General features: G+C 47.0%; 1 long non-coding RNA gene across 1 annotated transcript in view; it reads right to left on the bottom strand.

Annotated features, from left to right (window-relative positions):
* Positions 1–6,707, bottom strand: part of LOC308187011 — a 30,372-nt gene extending 23,665 nt beyond the window's left edge. The window contains exon 1 of the long non-coding RNA XR_013944412.1: positions 6,572–6,707. This is a non-coding gene — a long non-coding RNA (uncharacterized lncRNA). The remainder of the gene's footprint in view (positions 1–6,571) is intronic.
* Between the last annotated feature and the right edge of the window lie 19,818 nt (positions 6,708–26,525).

Genomic DNA, 26,525 nt, shown 5'->3' with positions numbered 1-26,525 from the left:
ATAAAACATGCCTGCGGACAAAAGACTTAGTCCTAACCTTACGGTTGGTTTTTGCTAAATATATACATGCAAGTATCCGCGCCCCAGTGTAAACGCCCTCGACCACCTACCCCCATACAGGCCTTGAGGAGCGGGTATCAGGCACACCCAAGTAGTAGCCCAAGACGCCTCGCTAAGCCACGCCCCCACGGGTATTCAGCAGTAATTAACATTAAGCAATGAGTGCAAACTTGACTTAGTTATAGCAACAGCCTAACTTCAAGGGTTGGTAAATCTTGTGCCAGCCACCGCGGTCATACAAGAAACCCAAATCAACCGTCCTATTGACACGGCGTAAAGAGTGGTAAAATGCCTATCCTAGCTAACTAAGATCAAAATGCAACTAAGCTGTCATAAGCCCAAGATGCACCTAAACACACCATTAAGATGATCTTAGGAACTAACGACTGATTTAAACCCACGAAAGCCAGGGCCCAAACTGGGATTAGATACCCCACTATGCCTGGCCCTAAATCTTGATACTTACTTTACCGAAGTATCCGCCAGAGAACTACGAGCACAAACGCTTAAAACTCTAAGGACTTGGCGGTGCCCCAAACCCACCTAGAGGAGCCTGTTCTACAATCGATAATCCCCGATTAACCCAACCACCCCTTGCCAACACAGCCTACATACCGCCGTCGCCAGCCCACCTCGAATGAGAGCACAACAGTGGACACAATAGCACCCCGCTAATAAGACAGGTCAAGGTATAGCCTATGGAGTGGAAGAAATGGGCTACATTCCCTATTCATAGGGCACACGGAAAGAAGCGTGAAACCACTTCTGGAAGGCGGATTTAGCAGTAAAGTGGGACAATAGAGCCTACTTTAAGCCGGCCCTGGGGCACGTACATACCGCCCGTCACCCTCCTCAAAAGCCACATCCCACATAACTAATACCATAAATACGCTGAAGATGAGGTAAGTCGTAACAAGGTAAGTGTACCGGAAGGTGTACTTAGAATATCAAGACGTAGCTATAACACCAAAGCACTCAGCTTACACCTGAAAGATATCTACTAGACCGGATCGTCTTGAAGCCCCCCCTCTAGCTCAACCACACAAATAGTACACCAAAACTAAAGAATTTACTAAACTAATTAAACTAAAGCATTTTACAGTCTTAGTATAGGCGATAGAAAAGACACTTAGACGCGATAGAGACCCCAGTACCGTAAGGGAAAGATGAAATAGCAGTGAAACAATCAAAGCGACAGACAGCAAAGATCAACCCTTGTACCTTTTGCATCATGGTTTAGCGAGAACAACCAAGCAAAGTGAACTAAAGTTTGCCCCCCCGAAACCCAAGCGAGCTACTTTCAAGCAGTTAAAGAGAGCGAACCCGTCTCTGTTGCAAAAGAGTGGGATGACTTGTCAGTAGAGGTGAAAAGCCAACCGAGCTGGGTGATAGCTGGTTACCTGTGAAACGAATCTAAGTTCCCCCTTAATCCTCCCTACCGGACATCCTGAACCCTAATGAGATGATTAAGAGCTATTTAATGGAGGGACAGCTCCATTAAAAAAGGACACAACCTCGACTAGCGGATAATTCTTACTACTGATCCTACCGTGGGCCCTAAAGCAGCCATCAAAAAAGAGTGCGTCAAAGCTCCACCACCTAAAAATACCAAAATAAGATGATTCCCTTATCACAAACAGGTCAACCTATGAATATAGGAGAATTAATGCTAAAATAAGTAACTCAGGGCCACACCCCTCTAACGGCGCAAGCTTACATAGAAACATTATTAACAGACCTAGACAGATACAAAAACCCCTACAAGACCACGTATTAACTAACCCTGTTAACCCGACTCAGGAGCGCCTATAAGAGCGATTAAAATCTGTGAAAGGAACTCGGCAAATTAATAAGGCCCGACTGTTTACCAAAAACATAGCCTTCAGCAAATTAAACAAGTATTGAAGGTGATGCCTGCCCGGTGACTTAGGTTTAACGGCCGCGGTATCCTAACCGTGCAAAGGTAGCGCAATCAATTGTCCCATAAATCGAGACTTGTATGAATGGCTAAACGAGGTCTTAACTGTCTCTCACAGATAATCAGTGAAATTGATCTCCCCGTGCAAAAGCGGGGATGTGAACATAAGACGAGAAGACCCTGTGGAACTTAAAAATCAACGACCACCGCGAATCCTCAATCAACCCCACTGGGGCCACTACCATCGCAGAGCCTGGTCGATATTTTTCGGTTGGGGCGACCTTGGAGGAGAACAAATCCTCCAAAAACAAGACCATACCTCTTTACCTAGAGCTACCCCTCAAAGTGCTAACAGTGACCAGACCCAATATAATTGATTAATGGACCAAGCTACCCCAGGGATAACAGCGCAATCCCCCTCAAGAGCCCATATCGACAGGGGGGTTTACGACCTCGATGTTGGATCAGGACATCCTAATGGTGCAGCCGCTATTAAGGGTTCGTTTGTTCAACGATTAACAGTCCTACGTGATCTGAGTTCAGACCGGAGCAATCCAGGTCGGTTTCTATCTATGACACACTCTCCCCAGTACGAAAGGACCGGGAAAGTGGGGCCAATACCACAAGCACGCCCCCCCCCTCTAAGCAGTGAAACCAACTAAACCGTGAAGAGGGCCTTCCCCCACCACTTTCAATCCTAGAAAAGGACCAGCTAGAGTGGCAGAGCCCGGCAAGTGCAGAAGGCTTAAGCCCTTTCCCCAGAGGTTCAAATCCTCTCCCTAGCTTCACCCATGATTCAAATAACAACACTAAGCTGCCTCATTATATCCCTCCTATACATCATCCCAATCCTGATTGCCGTAGCCTTCCTAACCCTAGTAGAACGGAAAATCCTAAGCTACATACAATCCCGCAAAGGCCCTAACGTTGTCGGGCCTTTTGGCCTACTTCAACCATTTGCGGACGGACTGAAACTATTTACCAAAGAGCCCATCCGACCCTCTACCTCTTCCCCACTTCTATTCATTCTGATACCAATACTAGCCCTTGTCCTAGCCCTCACCACTTGAGCACCACTACCACTCCCATTTCCCCTAGCAGATCTAAACCTCGGAGTTCTCTTCCTAATAGCCATGTCAAGCCTAGCCGTCTACTCAGTCCTATGATCAGGCTGAGCCTCGAACTCAAAATACGCACTAATCGGAGCCCTACGGGCAGTAGCACAGACCATTTCATACGAAGTGACACTGGCCATAATCCTGCTATCAATAATCATACTAAGCGGAAGCTACACACTCAGCTCCTTTGCCGTCGCACAGGAGCCTCTATACTTCATTTTCTCCTCATGACCCCTAGCAATAATATGATACGTATCCACCCTAGCAGAGACAAACCGAGCTCCTTTTGACCTCACAGAGGGTGAATCTGAGCTAGTCTCAGGGTTTAACGTTGAATACGCCGCAGGACCCTTCGCCTTATTCTTCCTAGCTGAATATGCGAACATTATGCTAATAAATACACTTACAGCCATCACATTCCTAAACCCAAGCGCCCTAGGGCCACCCACAGAACTATTCCCCATCATCCTAGCCACAAAAGTCCTCCTACTATCTTCTGGTTTCTTATGGGTCCGAGCTTCATACCCACGATTCCGATATGACCAACTAATGCACCTACTATGAAAAAACTTCCTACCCCTCACACTAGCTCTGTGCCTCTGACACATCAGCATACCTATCTGCTATGCAGGCCTACCTCCTTACATAAGGAAATGTGCCTGAACTACAAAGGGTCACTATGATAAAGTGAACATAGAGGTATAACAGCCCTCTCATTTCCTGTTGACCTTAGAAAAGTAGGAATTGAACCCACACAAGAGAAATCAAAATTCTCCATACTTCCCTTATATTATTTTCTAGTAGAGTCAGCTAATCAAGCTATCGGGCCCATACCCCGAAAATGATGGTTTAACCCCCTCCTCTACTAATGAACCCTTACGCGACCCCAATCATAACCTTCAGCCTCATCTTGGGCACCACAACCACAATTTCCAGCAACCACTGAGTTCTGGCCTGGACAGGACTGGAGATCAACGCACTAGCCATCATTCCCCTAATTGCCAAATCCCACCACCCACGAGCAGTAGAAGCCGCAACGAAATACTTCCTAACCCAAGCAGCTGCTTCCGCCCTGGTCCTATTCTCTAGCATAACCAATGCCTGAGTCACCGGCCAATGAGACATCACACAAATAAACCACCCAACCTCCTGTCTACTACTGACAGCAGCAATCGCTATTAAACTGGGCCTAGTGCCATTTCACTTCTGATTCCCAGAAGTACTACAAGGATCGCCACTAATAACAGCCCTGCTACTCTCGACCCTCATAAAATTCCCCCCACTAACCCTGCTCCTACTAACATCCAAATCCCTCGACCCAGCTCTACTCACCGCCATGGCCCTAGCCTCAACAGCACTAGGAGGCTGAATAGGACTGAACCAAACACAAACACGCAAAATCCTAGCCTTCTCGTCCATCTCCCACTTAGGCTGAATCGCCATCATCCTAGTTTACAGCCCCAAATTGGCCTTACTTACCTTCTACCTATACACAATCATAACATCAGCCGTATTCCTAGCCCTTAACAAAATCAAAGCCCTTAACCTATCCATGATCACAACCTCATGAACAAAAACCCCAGTGCTAAACGCCACCCTAATACTAGTACTTTTATCCCTAGCAGGCCTCCCCCCATTAACAGGCTTTATACCAAAGTGACTTATCATCCAAGAACTAACTAAACAGGAAATAACACCAGCAGCCATGGCAATTGCCATGCTATCACTGCTCAGCCTCTTCTTCTACCTACGCCTCGCATACCACTCAACAATTACCCTTCCCCCCAACTCCTCTAACCACATAAAACAATGATACACTAGCAAAGCCCCAAGCACACCTACTGCGGTCCTTGCCTCACTATCAATCCTCTTACTTCCCCTGTCCCCAATAATACATGCCATTGTCTAGAAACTTAGGATAACACCCCAAACCGAAGGCCTTCAAAGCCTTAAATAAGAGTTAAACCCTCTTAGTTTCTGCACATTAAGACTTACAGAATATTAACCTGTATCTTCTGAATGCAAGTCAGACGCTTTAATTAAGCTAAAGCCTCCCTAGACAGATGGGCTTCGATCCCACAAAACTCTAGTTAACAGCTAAATGCCTAAACCAATTGGCTTCTGCCTACAAAGACCCTGACGCACCCTAGTGCACATCGATGAGCTTGCAACTCAACATGAATTTCACTACAGAGCCGATAAGAAGAGGAATTAAACCTCTGTAAAAAGGACTACAGCCTAACGCTTCAACACTCAGCCATCTTACCCGTCACCTTCATCAACCGATGACTATTTTCCACTAACCATAAGGATATTGGCACCCTGTACCTCACCTTCGGGGCATGAGCAGGAATAGTCGGCACCGCACTCAGCCTATTAATCCGCGCAGAACTAGGACAACCAGGAACTCTCCTAGGCGACGACCAAATTTACAATGTAATCGTTACCGCTCACGCCTTTGTAATAATCTTCTTTATAGTCATACCCATCATGATCGGAGGATTCGGCAACTGATTAGTCCCCCTCATAATCGGTGCCCCCGACATAGCATTCCCGCGAATAAACAACATAAGCTTTTGACTCCTCCCCCCATCATTCCTCCTCCTACTAGCCTCATCCACTGTAGAAGCTGGCGCCGGCACAGGCTGAACTGTCTACCCTCCCCTAGCAGGTGACCTTGCCCACGCCGGAGCTTCAGTAGACCTGGCTATCTTCTCACTCCACTTAGCCGGTATCTCCTCCATCCTTGGGGCCATCAACTTTATCACCACAGCCATCAACATAAAACCCCCCGCACTCTCACAATACCAAACCCCACTATTTGTCTGATCCGTACTAATTACCGCCATCCTACTCCTTCTATCACTCCCCGTACTCGCCGCCGGTATTACAATATTACTAACTGATCGAAACCTAAACACCACATTCTTCGACCCCGCTGGAGGAGGAGACCCAATCCTGTACCAACACCTATTCTGATTCTTCGGACACCCAGAAGTCTATATTCTGATCCTACCGGGGTTCGGAATCATCTCACACGTAGTCACGTACTACTCAGGCAAAAAGGAGCCCTTCGGCTACATGGGAATAGTCTGAGCCATACTATCCATCGGCTTCCTAGGATTCATCGTCTGAGCTCACCACATGTTTACAGTAGGAATAGACGTTGATACCCGAGCCTACTTTACATCAGCCACTATAATCATTGCCATCCCTACCGGAATCAAAGTATTTAGCTGACTAGCCACCCTGCACGGAGGAACAATCAAATGAGACCCCCCCCAATACTATGAGCTCTAGGATTTATCTTCCTATTTACCATCGGAGGATTAACAGGAATCGTTCTTGCAAACTCTTCCCTAGACATCGCCCTGCACGACACGTACTACGTAGTTGCCCACTTCCACTACGTCCTATCCATAGGCGCCGTCTTTGCCATTCTAGCAGGATTTACTCACTGATTCCCACTACTCACTGGGTTTACCCTACACCAAACATGAGCAAAAGCCCACTTCGGGGTAATATTTACAGGAGTAAACCTAACGTTCTTCCCCCAGCACTTCCTAGGCCTAGCAGGAATACCCCGACGATACTCGGACTATCCCGACGCCTACACACTATGAAACACCATTTCCTCCTAGTCCTAGGACTTAGAGAAACTCCAGTACTAAAAATAGTAAACACAAGCAATAATTTCATATACTTCACTCTCACTCACCACTCAACTATCAGCTAACCACACCCCCGTCCACATAGCTTAACACAAAGCATGGCACTGAAGTTGCCAAGATGGCATAAAACATGCCTGCGGACAAAAGACTTAGTCCTAACCTTACGGTTGGTTTTTGCTAAATATATACATGCAAGTATCCGCGCCCCAGTGTAAACGCCCTCGACCACCTACCCCCATACAGGCCTTGAGGAGCGGGTATCAGGCACACCCAAGTAGTAGCCCAAGACGCCTCGCTAAGCCACGCCCCCACGGGTATTCAGCAGTAATTAACATTAAGCAATGAGTGCAAACTTGACTTAGTTATAGCAACAGCCTAACTTCAAGGGTTGGTAAATCTTGTGCCAGCCACCGCGGTCATACAAGAAACCCAAATCAACCGTCCTATTGACACGGCGTAAAGAGTGGTAAAATGCCTATCCTAGCTAACTAAGATCAAAATGCAACTGAGCTGTCATAAGCCCAAGATGCACCTAAACACACCATTAAGATGATCTTAGGAACTAACGACTGATTTAAACCCACGAAAGCCAGGGCCCAAACTGGGATTAGATACCCCACTATGCCTGGCCCTAAATCTTGATACTTACTTTACCGAAGTATCCGCCAGAGAACTACGAGCACAAACGCTTAAAACTCTAAGGACTTGGCGGTGCCCCAAACCCACCTAGAGGAGCCTGTTCTACAATCGATAATCCCCGATTAACCCAACCACCCCTTGCCAACACAGCCTACATACCGCCGTCGCCAGCCCACCTCGAATGAGAGCACAACAGTGGACACAATAGCACCCCGCTAATAAGACAGGTCAAGGTATAGCCTATGGAGTGGAAGAAATGGGCTACATTCCCTGTTCATAGGGCACACGGAAAGAAGCGTGAAACCACTTCTGGAAGGCGGATTTAGCAGTAAAGTAGGACAATAGAGCCTACTTTAAGCCGGCCCTGGGGCACGTACATGGTTAAACATGACTGTTAGTAGTGTGGCGAGCCATAGTGGGAAGGCTAGGGCTATGTTCATAGATAGTTGGGTGGTTGGGGTGAATGTATATGGAAGGAGGCCTAGAAGGTTGATTGTAAGAAGTATGATTATTAGGGATGTAAATATTATGGCTCATTTGTGGCCATTTTTGTTGAGTGGGACTATTAGTTGTTTTGTGATTAGGTGAAGGAGTCATGTTTGGATAGTAGAAAGGCGGTTGTTGATTCATCGGTTGTTTGGGGACGGGAATAGTAGGGCTGGGAAGAGTAGGGATAGTAGGATTAAGGGGATGCCAAATAGATTGGGGCTGGAAAATTGGTCAAAGAAGCTTAGGTTCATGGTTAGGATCATGGTGTGGGTTTGGTAGTGAGGGAGGTCTTATTTGATGGGGGGTTGGTTGTGGTGAAGGCTAGTAGTTTTGGTTGGATGAGGAGTGCTAGGGTTAATCAGGTTATAATTATGATTGAAAATCATGGTGCGGGGTTAAGCTGTGGCATATCATTAAGGAGGGGGAAGTCCCTCTTTGGCTAGCTTAAAAGGCTAGTGCTGTTGCATAGCTTCTTAATGATTAGGATGATGATAGAAGGGACGATCAGGCCTCGAAATGTGGGAGTGGGGTTGATTCTACTACAATGGGTATGTAGCTGTGATTAGCCCCGCAAATTTCTGAGCATTGTCCGTAAAAAATCCCAGGCCGGGTGGTAATGAATGAAGTTTGGTTTAGTCGGCCTGGGATTGCGTCTGTTTTAACTCCGAGCGTTGGGACTGCTCAGGAGTGGAGTACGTCTCCTGCAGTAATGATCACGCGGATGGGGGATTCTATTGGGATAACTACGCGGTGGTCAACTTCTAGCAGTCGGAAGTGGCCGTTGGGTAAGTCTGGGGTGGGCACTATGTAGGAGTCGAATGATAGGTCTTTGAAGTCTGTGTATTCGTAGCTTCAGTATCATTGGTGGCCGATGGCTTTTAGGGTGAGGTCTGGTTCGTCGATTTTGTCCATTATGTAGAGGATTTGTAGGGATGGGAGGGCGAGGAGTACCAGGACGATAGCAGGTAGGATTGTCCAGATCAGCTCTACTTCTTGGGCGTCTACAGCATTGGACGAGAGTTTTTCTGTTAGTATGTGGGCTAAAAGGTAGAGAACTAGGCTGCAGATAGCTAGGGCAACGATTAGGGCGTGGTCGTGGAATTCAACGAGTTCTTCTATGATGGGTGATGAGGCGTCTTGGAATCCTAGTTGGGAGTGGTTGGCCACATGAGATGTACAGGATTTTTACCTGTGATTTAGTCTTGACAAGGCTATGTAATTGGTTTACTAACGTCTCATAAGAAAGAAGCATGAGCGGTTAACCTCCTGGGAGACCCAGAAAACTTCACCCCAGCAAACCCACTAGTAACCCCACCACACATCAAGCCAGAATGATACTTCCTATTCGCCTACGCCATCCTACGTTCAATCCCAAATAAACTAGGAGGCGTATTAGCACTGGCCGCCTCCGTACTGATCCTATTCCTAATCCCATTCCTGCACAAATCAAAACAACGAGCAATAACATTCCGACCACTCTCCCAGCTCCTATTCTGAGTACTAGTCGCTGACCTCCTCGTCCTAACATGAGTAGGAAGCCAACCCGTCGAACACCCATTCATCATCATCGGCCAACTCGCTTCAATCGCCTACTTCACTATCCTCCTATTTCTCCTCCCCGCCGCAAGCGCCCTAGAAAACAAAATACTCAACTGCTAAATACTCTAATAGTTTATAAAAACATTGGTCTTGTAAACCAAAGATTGAAGACTTACCACTTCTTAGAGTACCCCAAACTCAGAAAAAAAGGACTCAAACCTTTATCTCCAGCTCCCAAAGCTGGCATTTTCAATAAACTATTCTCTGACCCTAACCCCTAAACCGCCCGAATAGCACCCCGCGACAACCCCCGCACAAGCTCCAATACAACAAACAAAGTCAACAACAGCCCCCAACCCGCCACTAAAAACATCCCTGCCCCATGTGAATAAAACATGGAAACTCCACTAAAATCCGACCGAACAACAAACACCCCAACATTATTCACAGTAGAAACCCCGAACTTCCAAGCCCCCATAAACCCCCCAAACACCAACCCCCCAAAAACAATTGCCACAAACGCTACTGCACATCCAATCACCCGTCAATCCCCCCAAGCCCCAGGGAAAGGCTCCACTGCTAAAGCTACTGAATAAACAAACACCACCAGCATACCCCCCAAATACACCATAAACAGCACTAAAGCCACGAACGAAACCCCAAGGCCCAGCAACCACCCGCACCCCGCCACAGACGCTAACACCAAACCAACAACCCCATAATACGGCGAAGGATTCGACGCCACACCCAAAACACCCACCGCAAAGCAAATCCCTAAAAAAAACATAAAATAAGTCATTATTCCTGCCCGGACACTACCCGAGGCCTGCGGCTCGAAAAGCCGCCATTGTTCTCAACTACAGGAACTAACCGCAAGCCCCCAATAATTCTACCCCATCTATGCCATTATGCTTAACCCCCCCCCCCTCCCCCCCCGAGGCGGGGGTATTTGGTTATGCATATTCGTGCATAAATTTATATACCCCATATACATACATACTATAGTACCAGTAATATACATTATATACGGACTATCTTATAAGCAGGTGCTAAACCCATACATGTACACGGCCATTAAACCCTTAAACACACTCCTACCAAACCACCCGGCATGAATGTTCTAGGACCATACCCCACAACACCCAATACAACTCCACTCAAGCGCATAACAAGACCCCATTTTAATGAATGCTCACAGGACATGCTCCAACAACAACTCTCCACCACATATCTCATGCAGTTCGTATCAGACGGATTTATTAATCGTACTCCTCACGTGAAATCAGCAACCCGTTGCACATAATGTCTGGTATGACTAGCTTCAGGCCCATACGTTCCCCCTAAACCCCTCGCCCTCCTCACATTTTTGCGCCTCTGGTTCCTCGGTCAGGGCCATCCATTGGGTTCACTCACCCCTCCTTGCCCTTCAAAGTGGCATCTGTGAGTACTTTCACCTTCTCAATGCGTAATCGCGGCATGTTCCAGCTTTTTGGCGCCTCTGGTTCCTCTTATTTTTTCCGGGGTTACCTCACAGGTGGCTATTCCCAGTGATCTCGGGGGTCCCACAATCTAAGCCTGGACACACCTGCCTCACGGCCTATCCTATATTTCAAGGGTCCCTCGATGAGACGGTTGGCGTATATGGGGAATCATCCTGACACTGATGCACTTTGACCACATTCAGTTAATGTTACCTCCACCCTCCGGGTTAAATGGGGCTATTGGATGAATGCTCGTTGGACATAGCACAAAACAACAAATCATTAAGCGCAACCCCTGCGCTTCACAAACTAAACCAGTAAACTTTCGCTAACCACCATGTAGCATAAACCTTCATCGCCCAATCCCAGCAAACTACCTCTAAAACTCCATTAATCATCCCTTCCATGACATCATCGGAACGATGTATATATACACACAAACACATACAAAATAACTTAAACTTATTAGAGAAACTCCAGTACTAAAAATAGTAAACACAAGCAATAATTTCATATACTTCACTCTCACTCACCACTCAACTATCAGCTAACCACACCCCCGTCCACATAGCTTAACACAAAGCATGGCACTGAAGTTGCCAAGATGGCATAAAACATGCCTGCGGACAAAAGACTTAGTCCTAACCTTACGGTTGGTTTTTGCTAAATATATACATGCAAGTATCCGCGCCCCAGTGTAAACGCCCTCGACCACCTACCCCCATACAGGCCTTGAGGAGCGGGTATCAGGCACACCCAAGTAGTAGCCCAAGACGCCTCGCTAAGCCACGCCCCCACGGGTATTCAGCAGTAATTAACATTAAGCAATGAGTGCAAACTTGACTTAGTTATAGCAACAGCCTAACTTCAAGGGTTGGTAAATCTTGTGCCAGCCACCGCGGTCATACAAGAAACCCAAATCAACCGTCCTATTGACACGGCGTAAAGAGTGGTAAAATGCCTATCCTAGCTAACTAAGATCAAAATGCAACTAAGCTGTCATAAGCCCAAGATGCACCTAAACACACCATTAAGATGATCTTAGGAACTAACGACTGATTTAAACCCACGAAAGCCAGGGCCCAAACTGGGATTAGATACCCCACTATGCCTGGCCCTAAATCTTGATACTTACTTTACCGAAGTATCCGCCAGAGAACTACGAGCACAAACGCTTAAAACTCTAAGGACTTGGCGGTGCCCCAAACCCACCTAGAGGAGCCTGTTCTACAATCGATAATCCCCGATTAACCCAACCACCCCTTGCCAACACAGCCTACATACCGCCGTCGCCAGCCCACCTCGAATGAGAGCACAACAGTGGACACAATAGCACCCCGCTAATAAGACAGGTCAAGGTATAGCCTATGGAGTGGAAGAAATGGGCTACATTCCCTATTCATAGGGCACACGGAAAGAAGCGTGAAACCACTTCTGGAAGGCGGATTTAGCAGTAAAGTGGGACAATAGAGCCTACTTTAAGCCGGCCCTGGGGCACGTACATACCGCCCGTCACCCTCCTCAAAAGCCACATCCCACATAACTAATACCATAAATACGCTGAAGATGAGGTAAGTCGTAACAAGGTAAGTGTACCGGAAGGTGTACTTAGAATATCAAGACGTAGCTATAACACCAAAGCACTCAGCTTACACCTGAAAGATATCTACTAGACCGGATCGTCTTGAAGCCCCCCCTCTAGCTCAACCACACAAATAGTACACCAAAACTAAAGAATTTACTAAACTAATTAAACTAAAGCATTTTACAGTCTTAGTATAGGCGATAGAAAAGACACTTAGACGCGATAGAGACCCCAGTACCGTAAGGGAAAGATGAAATAGCAGTGAAACAATCAAAGCGACAGACAGCAAAGATCAACCCTTGTACCTTTTGCATCATGGTTTAGCGAGAACAACCAAGCAAAGTGAACTAAAGTTTGCCCCCCCGAAACCCAAGCGAGCTACTTTCAAGCAGTTAAAGAGAGCGAACCCGTCTCTGTTGCAAAAGAGTGGGATGACTTGTCAGTAGAGGTGAAAAGCCAACCGAGCTGGGTGATAGCTGGTTACCTGTGAAACGAATCTAAGTTCCCCCTTAATCCTCCCTACCGGACATCCTGAACCCTAATGAGATGATTAAGAGCTATTTAATGGAGGGACAGCTCCATTAAAAAAGGACACAACCTCGACTAGCGGATAATTCTTACTACTGATCCTACCGTGGGCCCTAAAGCAGCCATCAAAAAAGAGTGCGTCAAAGCTCCACCACCTAAAAATACCAAAATAAGATGATTCCCTTATCACAAACAGGTCAACCTATGAATATAGGAGAATTAATGCTAAAATAAGTAACTCAGGGCCACACCCCTCTAACGGCGCAAGCTTACATAGAAACATTATTAACAGACCTAGACAGATACAAAAACCCCTACAAGACCACGTATTAACTAACCCTGTTAACCCGACTCAGGAGCGCCTATAAGAGCGATTAAAATCTGTGAAAGGAACTCGGCAAATTAATAAGGCCCGACTGTTTACCAAAAACATAGCCTTCAGCAAATTAAACAAGTATTGAAGGTGATGCCTGCCCGGTGACTTAGGTTTAACGGCCGCGGTATCCTAACCGTGCAAAGGTAGCGCAATCAATTGTCCCATAAATCGAGACTTGTATGAATGGCTAAACGAGGTCTTAACTGTCTCTCACAGATAATCAGTGAAATTGATCTCCCCGTGCAAAAGCGGGGATGTGAACATAAGACGAGAAGACCCTGTGGAACTTAAAAATCAACGACCACCGCGAATCCTCAATCAACCCCACTGGGGCCACTACCATCGCAGAGCCTGGTCGATATTTTTCGGTTGGGGCGACCTTGGAGGAGAACAAATCCTCCAAAAACAAGACCATACCTCTTTACCTAGAGCTACCCCTCAAAGTGCTAACAGTGACCAGACCCAATATAATTGATTAATGGACCAAGCTACCCCAGGGATAACAGCGCAATCCCCCTCAAGAGCCCATATCGACAGGGGGGTTTACGACCTCGATGTTGGATCAGGACATCCTAATGGTGCAGCCGCTATTAAGGGTTCGTTTGTTCAACGATTAACAGTCCTACGTGATCTGAGTTCAGACCGGAGCAATCCAGGTCGGTTTCTATCTATGACACACTCTCCCCAGTACGAAAGGACCGGGAAAGTGGGGCCAATACCACAAGCACGCCCCCCCCCTCTAAGCAGTGAAACCAACTAAACCGTGAAGAGGGCCTTCCCCCACCACTTTCAATCCTAGAAAAGGACCAGCTAGAGTGGCAGAGCCCGGCAAGTGCAGAAGGCTTAAGCCCTTTCCCCAGAGGTTCAAATCCTCTCCCTAGCTTCACCCATGATTCAAATAACAACACTAAGCTGCCTCATTATATCCCTCCTATACATCATCCCAATCCTGATTGCCGTAGCCTTCCTAACCCTAGTAGAACGGAAAATCCTAAGCTACATACAATCCCGCAAAGGCCCTAACGTTGTCGGGCCTTTTGGCCTACTTCAACCATTTGCGGACGGACTGAAACTATTTACCAAAGAGCCCATCCGACCCTCTACCTCTTCCCCACTTCTATTCATTCTGATACCAATACTAGCCCTTGTCCTAGCCCTCACCACTTGAGCACCACTACCACTCCCATTTCCCCTAGCAGATCTAAACCTCGGAGTTCTCTTCCTAATAGCCATGTCAAGCCTAGCCGTCTACTCAGTCCTATGATCAGGCTGAGCCTCGAACTCAAAATACGCACTAATCGGAGCCCTACGGGCAGTAGCACAGACCATTTCATACGAAGTGACACTGGCCATAATCCTGCTATCAATAATCATACTAAGCGGAAGCTACACACTCAGCTCCTTTGCCGTCGCACAGGAGCCTCTATACTTCATTTTCTCCTCATGACCCCTAGCAATAATATGATACGTATCCACCCTAGCAGAGACAAACCGAGCTCCTTTTGACCTCACAGAGGGTGAATCTGAGCTAGTCTCAGGGTTTAACGTTGAATACGCCGCAGGACCCTTCGCCTTATTCTTCCTAGCTGAATATGCGAACATTATGCTAATAAATACACTTACAGCCATCATATTCCTAAACCCAAGCGCCCTAGGGCCACCCACAGAACTATTCCCCATCATCCTAGCCACAAAAGTCCTCCTACTATCTTCTGGTTTCTTATGGGTCCGAGCTTCATACCCACGATTCCGATATGACCAACTAATGCACCTACTATGAAAAAACTTCCTACCCCTCACACTAGCTCTGTGCCTCTGACACATCAGCATACCTATCTGCTATGCAGGCCTACCTCCTTACATAAGGAAATGTGCCTGAACTACAAAGGGTCACTATGATAAAGTGAACATAGAGGTATAACAGCCCTCTCATTTCCTGTTGACCTTAGAAAAGTAGGAATTGAACCCACACAAGAGAAATCAAAATTCTCCATACTTCCCTTATATTATTTTCTAGTAGAGTCAGCTAATCAAGCTATCGGGCCCATACCCCGAAAATGATGGTTTAACCCCCTCCTCTACTAATGAACCCTTACGCGACCCCAATCATAACCTTCAGCCTCATCTTGGGCACCACAACCACAATTTCCAGCAACCACTGAGTTCTGGCCTGGACAGGACTGGAGATCAACGCACTAGCCATCATTCCCCTAATTGCCAAATCCCACCACCCACGAGCAGTAGAAGCCGCAACGAAATACTTCCTAACCCAAGCAGCTGCTTCCGCCCTGGTCCTATTCTCTAGCATAACCAATGCCTGAGTCACCGGCCAATGAGACATCACACAAATAAACCACCCAACCTCCTGTCTACTACTGACAGCAGCAATCGCTATTAAACTGGGCCTAGTGCCATTTCACTTCTGATTCCCAGAAGTACTACAAGGATCGCCACTAATAACAGCCCTGCTACTCTCGACCCTCATAAAATTCCCCCCACTAACCCTGCTCCTACTAACATCCAAATCCCTCGACCCAGCTCTACTCACCGCCATGGCCCTAGCCTCAACAGCACTAGGAGGCTGAATAGGACTGAACCAAACACAAACACGCAAAATCCTAGCCTTCTCGTCCATCTCCCACTTAGGCTGAATCGCCATCATCCTAGTTTACAGCCCCAAATTGGCCTTACTTACCTTCTACCTATACACAATCATAACATCAGCCGTATTCCTAGCCCTTAACAAAATCAAAGCCCTTAACCTATCCATGATCACAACCTCATGAACAAAAACCCCAGTGCTAAACGCCACCCTAATACTAGTACTTTTATCCCTAGCAGGCCTCCCCCCATTAACAGGCTTTATACCAAAGTGACTTATCATCCAAGAACTAACTAAACAGGAAATAACACCAGCAGCCATGGCAATTGCCATGCTATCACTGCTCAGCCTCTTCTTCTACCTACGCCTCGCATACCACTCAACAATTACCCTTCCCCCCAACTCCTCTAACCACATAAAACAATGATACACTAGCAAAGCCCCAAGCACACCTACTGCGGTCCTTGCCTCACTATCAATCCTCTTACTTCCCCTGTCCCCAATAATACATGCCATTGTCTAGAAACTTAGGATAACACCCCAAACCGAAGGCCTTCAAAGCCTTAAATAAGAGTTAAACCCTCTTAGTTTCTGCACATTAAGACTTACAGAATATTAACCTGTATCTTCTGAATGCAAGTCAGACGCTTTAATTAAGCTAAAGCCTCCCTAGACAGATGGGCTTCGATCCCACAAAACTCTAGTTAACAGCTAAATGCCTAAACCAATTGGCTTCTGCCTACAAAGACCCTGACGCACCCTAGTGCACATCGATGAGCTTGCAACTCAACATGAATTTCACTACAGAGCCGATAAGAAGAGGAATTAAACCTCTGTAAAAAGGACTACAGCCTAACGCTTCAACACTCAGCCATCTTACCCGTCACCTTCATCAACCGATGACTATTTTCCACTAACCATAAGGATATTGGCACCCTGTACCTCATCTTCGGGGCATGAGCAGGAATAGTCGGCACCGCACTCAGCCTATTAATCCGCGCAGAACTAGGACAACCAGGAACTCTCCTAGGCGACGACCAAATTTACAATGTAATCGTTACCGCTCACGCCTTTGTAATAATCTTCTTTATAGTCATACCCATCATGATCGGAGGATTCGGCAACTGATTAGTCCCCCTCATAATCGGTGCCCCCGACATAGCATTCCCGCGAATAAACAACATAAGCTTTTGACTCCTCCCCCCATCATTCCTCCTCCTACTAGCCTCATCCACTGTAGAAGCTGGCGCCGGCACAGGCTGAACTGTCTACCCTCCCCTAGCAGGTGACCTTGCCCACGCCGGAGCTTCAGTAGACCTGGCTATCTTCTCACTCCACTTAGCCGGTATCTCCTCCATCCTTGGGGCCATCAACTTTATCACCACAGCCATCAACATAAAACCCCCCGCACTCTCACAATACCAAACCCCACTATTTGTCTGATCCGTACTAATTACCGCCATCCTACTCCTTCTATCACTCCCCGTACTCGCCGCCGGTATTACAATATTACTAACTGATCGAAACCTAAACACCACATTCTTCGACCCCGCTGGAGGAGGAGACCCAATCCTGTACCAACACCTATTCTGATTCTTCGGACACCCAGAAGTCTATATTCTGATCCTACCGGGGTTCGGAATCATCTCACACGTAGTCACGTACTACTCAGGCAAAAAGGAGCCCTTCGGCTACATGGGAATAGTCTGAGCCATACTATCCATCGGCTTCCTAGGATTCATCGTCTGAGCTCACCACATGTTTACAGTAGGAATAGACGTTGATACCCGAGCCTACTTTACATCAGCCACTATAATCATTGCCATCCCTACCGGAATCAAAGTATTTAGCTGACTAGCCACCCTGCACGGAGGAACAATCAAATGAGACCCCCCCCAATACTATGAGCTCTAGGATTTATCTTCCTATTTACCATCGGAGGATTAACAGGAATCGTTCTTGCAAACTCTTCCCTAGACATCGCCCTGCACGACACGTACTACGTAGTTGCCCACTTCCACTACGTCCTATCCATAGGCGCCGTCTTTGCCATTCTAGCAGGATTTACTCACTGATTCCCACTACTCACTGGGTTTACCCTACACCAAACATGAGCAAAAGCCCACTTCGGGGTAATATTTACAGGAGTAAACCTAACGTTCTTCCCCCAGCACTTCCTAGGCCTAGCAGGAATACCCCGACGATACTCGGACTATCCCGACGCCTACACACTATGAAACACCATTTCCTCCTAGTCCTAGGACTTAGAGAAACTCCAGTACTAAAAATAGTAAACACAAGCAATAATTTCATATACTTCACTCTCACTCACCACTCAACTATCAGCTAACCACACCCCCGTCCACATAGCTTAACACAAAGCATGGCACTGAAGTTGCCAAGATGGCATAAAACATGCCTGCGGACAAAAGACTTAGTCCTAACCTTACGGTTGGTTTTTGCTAAATATATACATGCAAGTATCCGCGCCCCAGTGTAAACGCCCTCGACCACCTACCCCCATACAGGCCTTGAGGAGCGGGTATCAGGCACACCCAAGTAGTAGCCCAAGACGCCTCGCTAAGCCACGCCCCCACGGGTATTCAGCAGTAATTAACATTAAGCAATGAGTGCAAACTTGACTTAGTTATAGCAACAGCCTAACTTCAAGGGTTGGTAAATCTTGTGCCAGCCACCGCGGTCATACAAGAAACCCAAATCAACCGTCCTATTGACACGGCGTAAAGAGTGGTAAAATGCCTATCCTAGCTAACTAAGATCAAAATGCAACTAAGCTGTCATAAGCCCAAGATGCACCTAAACACACCATTAAGATGATCTTAGGAACTAACGACTGATTTAAACCCACGAAAGCCAGGGCCCAAACTGGGATTAGATACCCCACTATGCCTGGCCCTAAATCTTGATACTTACTTTACCGAAGTATCCGCCAGAGAACTACGAGCACAAACGCTTAAAACTCTAAGGACTTGGCGGTGCCCCAAACCCACCTAGAGGAGCCTGTTCTACAATCGATAATCCCCGATTAACCCAACCACCCCTTGCCAACACAGCCTACATACCGCCGTCGCCAGCCCACCTCGAATGAGAGCACAACAGTGGACACAATAGCACCCCGCTAATAAGACAGGTCAAGGTATAGCCTATGGAGTGGAAGAAATGGGCTACATTCCCTATTCATAGGGCACACGGAAAGAAGCGTGAAACCACTTCTGGAAGGCGGATTTAGCAGTAAAGTGGGACAATAGAGCCTACTTTAAGCCGGCCCTGGGGCACGTACATGGTTAAACATGCCTGTTAGTAGTGTGGCGAGCCATAGTGGGAAGGCTAGGGCTATGTTCATAGATAGTTGGGTGGTTGGGGTGAATGTATATGGAAGGAGGCCTAGAAGGTTGATTGTAAGAAGTATGATTATTAGGGATGTAAATATTATGGCTCATTTGTGGCCATTTTTGTTGAGTGGGACTATTAGTTGTTTTGTGATTAGGTGAAGGAGTCATGTTTGGATAGTAGAAAGGCGGTTGTTGATTCATCGGTTGTTTGGGGACGGGAATAGTAGGGCTGGGAAGAGTAGGGATAGTAGGATTAAGGGGATGCCAAATAGATTGGGGCTGGAAAATTGGTCAAAGAAGCTTAGGTTCATGGTCAGGATCATGGTGTGGGTTTGGTAGTGAGGGAGGTCTTATTTGATGGGGGGTTGGTTGTGGTGAAGGCTAGTAGTTTTGGTTGGATGAGGAGTGCTAGGGTTAATCAGGTTATAATTATGATTGAAAATCATGGTGCGGGGTTAAGCTGTGGCATATCATTAAGGAGGGGGAAGTCCCTCTTTGGCTAGCTTAAAAGGCTAGTGCTGTTGCATAGCTTCTTAATGATTAGGATGATGATAGAAGGGACGATCAGGCCTCGAAATGTGGGAGTGGGGTTGATTCTACTACAATGGGTATGTAGCTGTGATTAGCCCCGCAAATTTCTGAGCATTGTCCATAAAAAATCCCAGGCCGGGTGGTAATGAATGAAGTTTGGTTTAGTCGGCCTGGGATTGCGTCTGTTTTAACTCCGAGCGTTGGGACTGCTCAGGAGTGGAGTACGTCTCCTGCAGTAATGATCACGCGGATGGGGGATTCTATTGGGATAACTACGCGGTGGTCAACTTCTAGCAGTCGGAAGTGGCCGTTGGGTAAGTCTGGGGTGGGCACTATGTAGGAGTCGAATGATAGGTCTTTGAAGTCTGTGTATTCGTAGCTTCAGTATCATTGGTGGCCGATGGCTTTTAGGGTGAGGTCTGGTTCATCGATTTTGTCCATTATGTAGAGGATTTGTAGGGATGGGAGGGCGAGGAGTACCAGGACGATAGCAGGTAGGATTGTCCAGATCAGCTCTACTTCTTGGGCGTCTACAGCATTGGACGAGAGTTTTTCTGTTAGTATGTGGGCTAAAAGGTAGAGAACTAGGCTGCAGATAGCTAGGGCAACGATTAGGGCGTGGTCGTGGAATTCAACGAGTTCTTCTATGATGGGTGATGAGGCGTCTTGGAATCCTAGTTGGGAGTGGTTGGCCACATGAGATGTACAGGATTTTTACCTGTGATTTAGTCTTGACAAGGCTATGTAATTGGTTTACTAACGTCTCATAAGAAAGAAGCATGAGCGGTTAACCTCCTGGGAGACCCAGAAAACTTCACCCCAGCAAACCCACTAGTAACCCCACCACACATCAAGCCAGAATGATACTTCCTATTCGCCTACGCCATCCTACGTTCAATCCCAAATAAACTAGGAGGCGTATTAGCACTGGCCGCCTCCGTACTGATCCTATTTCTAATCCCATTCCTGCACAAATCAAAACAACGAGCAATAACATTCCGACCACTCTCCCAGCTCCTATTCTGAGTACTAGTCGCTGACCTCCTCGTCCTAACATGAGTAGGAAGCCAACCCGTCGAACACCCATTCATCATCATCGGCCAACTCGCTTCAATCGCCTACTTCACTATCCTCCTATTTCTCCTCCCCGCCGCAAGCGCCCTAGAAAACAAAATACTCAACTGCTAAATACTCTAATAGTTTATAAAAACATTGGTCTTGTAAACCAAAGATTGAAGACTTACCACTTCTTAGAGTACCCCAAACTCAGAAAAAAAGGACTCAAACCTTTATCTCCAGCTCCCAAAGCTGGCATTTTCAATAAACTATTCTCTGACCCTAACCCCTAAACCGCCCGAATAGCACCCCGCGACAACCCCCGCACAAGCTCCAATACAACAAACAAAGTCAACAACAGCCCCCAACCCGCCACTAAAAACATCCCTGCCCCATGTGAATAAAACATGGAAACTCCACTAAAATCCGACCGAACAACAAACACCCCAACATTATTCACAGTAGAAACCCCGAACTTCCAAGCCCCCATAAACCCCCCAAACACCAACCCCCCAAAAACAATTGCCACAAACGCTACTGCACATCCAATCACCCGTCAATCCCCCCAAGCCCCAGGGAAAGGCTCCACTGCTAAAGCTACTGAATAAACAAACACCACCAGCATACCCCCCAAATACACCATAAACAGCACTAAAGCCACGAACGAAACCCCAAGGCCCAGCAACCACCCGCACCCCGCCACAGACGCTAACACCAAACCAACAACCCCATAATACGGCGAAGGATTCGACGCCACACCCAAAACACCCACCGCAAAGCAAATCCCTAAAAAAAACATAAAATAAGTCATTATTCCTGCCCGGACACTACCCGAGGCCTGCGGCTCGAAAAGCCGCCATTGTTCTCAACTACAGGAACTAACCGCAAGCCCCCAATAATTCTACCCCATCTATGCCATTATGCTTAACCCCCCCCCCCTCCCCCCCCGAGGCGGGGGTATTTGGTTATGCATATTCGTGCATAAATTTATATACCCCATATACATACATACTATAGTACCAGTAATATACATTATATACGGACTATCTTATAAGCAGGTGCTAAACCCATACATGTACACGGCCATTAAACCCTTAAACACACTCCTACCAAACCACCCGGCATGAATGTTCTAGGACCATACCCCACAACACCCAATACAACTCCACTCAAGCGCATAACAAGACCCCATTTTAATGAATGCTCACAGGACATGCTCCAACAACAACTCTCCACCACATATCTCATGCAGTTCGTATCAGACGGATTTATTAATCGTACTCCTCACGTGAAATCAGCAACCCGTTGCACATAATGTCCGGTATGACTAGCTTCAGGCCCATACGTTCCCCCTAAACCCCTCGCCCTCCTCACATTTTTGCGCCTCTGGTTCCTCGGTCAGGGCCATCCATTGGGTTCACTCACCCCTCCTTGCCCTTCAAAGTGGCATCTGTGAGTACTTTCACCTTCTCAATGCGTAATCGCGGCATGTTCCAGCTTTTTGGCGCCTCTGGTTCCTCTTATTTTTTCCGGGGTTACCTCACAGGTGGCTATTCCCAGTGATCTCGGGGGTCCCACAATCTAAGCCTGGACACACCTGCCTCACGGCCTATCCTATATTTCAAGGGTCCCTCGATGAGACGGTTGGCGTATATGGGGAATCATCCTGACACTGATGCACTTTGACCACATTCAGTTAATGTTACCTCCACCCTCCGGGTTAAATGGGGCTATTGGATGAATGCTCGTTGGACATAGCACAAAACAACAAATCATTAAGCGCAACCCCTGCGCTTCACAAACTAAACCAGTAAACTTTCGCTAACCACCATGTAGCATAAACCTTCATCGCCCAATCCCAGCAAACTACCTCTAAAACTCCATTAATCATCCCTTCCATGACATCATCGGAACGATGTATATATACACACAAACACATACAAAATAACTTAAACTTATTAGAGAAACTCCAGTACTAAAAATAGTAAACACAAGCAATAATTTCATATACTTCACTCTCACTCACCACTCAACTATCAGCTAACCACACCCCCGTCCACATAGCTTAACACAAAGCATGGCACTGAAGTTGCCAAGATGGCATAAAACATGCCTGCGGACAAAAGACTTAGTCCTAACCTTACGGTTGGTTTTTGCTAAATATATACATGCAAGTATCCGCGCCCCAGTGTAAACGCCCTCGACCACCTACCCCCATACAGGCCTTGAGGAGCGGGTATCAGGCACACCCAAGTAGTAGCCCAAGACGCCTCGCTAAGCCACGCCCCCACGGGTATTCAGCAGTAATTAACATTAAGCAATGAGTGCAAACTTGACTTAGTTATAGCAACAGCCTAACTTCAAGGGTTGGTAAATCTTGTGCCAGCCACCGCGGTCATACAAGAAACCCAAATCAACCGTCCTATTGACACGGCGTAAAGAGTGGTAAAATGCCTATCCTAGCTAACTAAGATCAAAATGCAACTAAGCTGTCATAAGCCCAAGATGCACCTAAACACACCATTAAGATGATCTTAGGAACTAACGACTGATTTAAACCCACGAAAGCCAGGGCCCAAACTGGGATTAGATACCCCACTATGCCTGGCCCTAAATCTTGATACTTACTTTACCGAAGTATCCGCCAGAGAACTACGAGCACAAACGCTTAAAACTCTAAGGACTTGGCGGTGCCCCAAACCCACCTAGAGGAGCCTGTTCTACAATCAATAATCCCCGATTAACCCAACCACCCCTTGCCAACACAGCCTACATACCGCCGTCGCCAGCCCACCTCGAATGAGAGCACAACAGTGGACACAATAGCACCCCGCTAATAAGACAGGTCAAGGTATAGCCTATGGAGTGGAAGAAATGGGCTACATTCCCTATTCATAGGGCACACGGAAAGAAGCGTGAAACCACTTCTGGAAGGCGGATTTAGCAGTAAAGTGGGACAATAGAGCCTACTTTAAGCCGGCCCTGGGGCACGTACATACCGCCCGTCACCCTCCTCAAAAGCCACATCCCACATAACTAATACCATAAATACGCTGAAGATGAGGTAAGTCGTAACAAGGTAAGTGTACCGGAAGGTGTACTTAGAATATCAAGACGTAGCTATAACACCAAAGCACTCAGCTTACACCTGAAAGATATCTACTAGACCGGATCGTCTTGAAGCCCCCCCTCTAGCTCAACCACACAAATAGTACACCAAAACTAAAGAATTTACTAAACTAATTAAACTAAAGCATTTTACAGTCTTAGTATAGGCGATAGAAAAGACACTTAGACGCGATAGAGACCCCAGTACCGTAAGGGAAAGATGAAATAGCAGTGAAACAATCAAAGCGACAGACAGCAAAGATCAACCCTTGTACCTTTTGCATCATGGTTTAGCGAGAACAACCAAGCAAAGTGAACTAAAGTTTGCCCCCCCGAAACCCAAGCGAGCTACTTTCAAGCAGTTAAAGAGAGCGAACCCGTCTCTGTTGCAAAAGAGTGGGATGACTTGTCAGTAGAGGTGAAAAGCCAACCGAGCTGGGTGATAGCTGGTTACCTGTGAAACGAATCTAAGTTCCCCCTTAATCCTCCCTACCGGACATCCTGAACCCTAATGAGATGATTAAGAGCTATTTAATGGAGGGACAGCTCCATTAAAAAAGGACACAACCTCGACTAGCGGATAATTCTTACTACTGATCCTACCGTGGGCCCTAAAGCAGCCATCAAAAAAGAGTGCGTCAAAGCTCCACCACCTAAAAATACCAAAATAAGATGATTCCCTTATCACAAACAGGTCAACCTATGAATATAGGAGAATTAATGCTAAAATAAGTAACTCAGGGCCACACCCCTCTAACGGCGCAAGCTTACATAGAAACATTATTAACAGACCTAGACAGATACAAAAACCCCTACAAGACCACGTATTAACTAACCCTGTTAACCCGACTCAGGAGCGCCTATAAGAGCGATTAAAATCTGTGAAAGGAACTCGGCAAATTAATAAGGCCCGACTGTTTACCAAAAACATAGCCTTCAGCAAATTAAACAAGTATTGAAGGTGATGCCTGCCCGGTGACTTAGGTTTAACGGCCGCGGTATCCTAACCGTGCAAAGGTAGCGCAATCAATTGTCCCATAAATCGAGACTTGTATCAATGGCTAAACGAGGTCTTAACTGTCTCTCACAGATAATCAGTGAAATTGATCTCCCCGTGCAAAAGCGGGGATGTGAACATAAGACGAGAAGACCCTGTGGAACTTAAAAATCAACGACCACCGCGAATCCTCAATCAACCCCACTGGGGCCACTACCATCGCAGAGCCTGGTCGATATTTTTCGGTTGGGGCGACCTTGGAGGAGAACAAATCCTCCAAAAACAAGACCATACCTCTTTACCTAGAGCTACCCCTCAAAGTGCTAACAGTGACCAGACCCAATATAATTGATTAATGGACCAAGCTACCCCAGGGATAACAGCGCAATCCCCCTCAAGAGCCCATATCGACAGGGGGGTTTACGACCTCGATGTTGGATCAGGACATCCTAATGGTGCAGCCGCTATTAAGGGTTCGTTTGTTCAACGATTAACAGTCCTACGTGATCTGAGTTCAGACCGGAGCAATCCAGGTCGGTTTCTATCTATGACACACTCTCCCCAGTACGAAAGGACCGGGAAAGTGGGGCCAATACCACAAGCACGCCCCCCCCCTCTAAGCAGTGAAACCAACTAAACCGTGAAGAGGGCCTTCCCCCACCACTTTCAATCCTAGAAAAGGACCAGCTAGAGTGGCAGAGCCCGGCAAGTGCAGAAGGCTTAAGCCCTTTCCCCAGAGGTTCAAATCCTCTCCCTAGCTTCACCCATGATTCAAATAACAACACTAAGCTGCCTCGTTATATCCCTCCTATACATCATCCCAATCCTGATTGCCGTAGCCTTCCTAACCCTAGTAGAACGGAAAATCCTAAGCTACATACAATCCCGCAAAGGCCCTAACGTTGTCGGGCCTTTTGGCCTACTTCAACCATTTGCGGACGGACTGAAACTATTTACCAAAGAGCCCATCCGACCCTCTACCTCTTCCCCACTTCTATTCATTCTGATACCAATACTAGCCCTTGTCCTAGCCCTCACCACTTGAGCACCACTACCACTCCCATTTCCCCTAGCAGATCTAAACCTCGGAGTTCTCTTCCTAATAGCCATGTCAAGCCTAGCCGTCTACTCAGTCCTATGATCAGGCTGAGCCTCGAACTCAAAATACGCACTAATCGGAGCCCTACGGGCAGTAGCACAGACCATTTCATACGAAGTGACACTGGCCATAATCCTGCTATCAATAATCATACTAAGCGGAAGCTACACACTCAGCTCCTTTGCCGTCGCACAGGAGCCTCTATACTTCATTTTCTCCTCATGACCCCTAGCAATAATATGATACGTATCCACCCTAGCAGAGACAAACCGAGCTCCTTTTGACCTCACAGAGGGTGAATCTGAGCTAGTCTCAGGGTTTAACGTTGAATACGCCGCAGGACCCTTCGCCTTATTCTTCCTAGCTGAATATGCG

Source organism: Anser brachyrhynchus (assembly GCF_964034855.1).
Source record: "Anser brachyrhynchus genome assembly, contig: SCAFFOLD_111, whole genome shotgun sequence".
Lineage (NCBI taxonomy): Eukaryota > Metazoa > Chordata > Aves > Anseriformes > Anatidae > Anser > Anser brachyrhynchus.
Note: the sequence above shows the minus strand (reverse complement) of the source record. Positions and strands in the feature narration are given on the sequence as shown.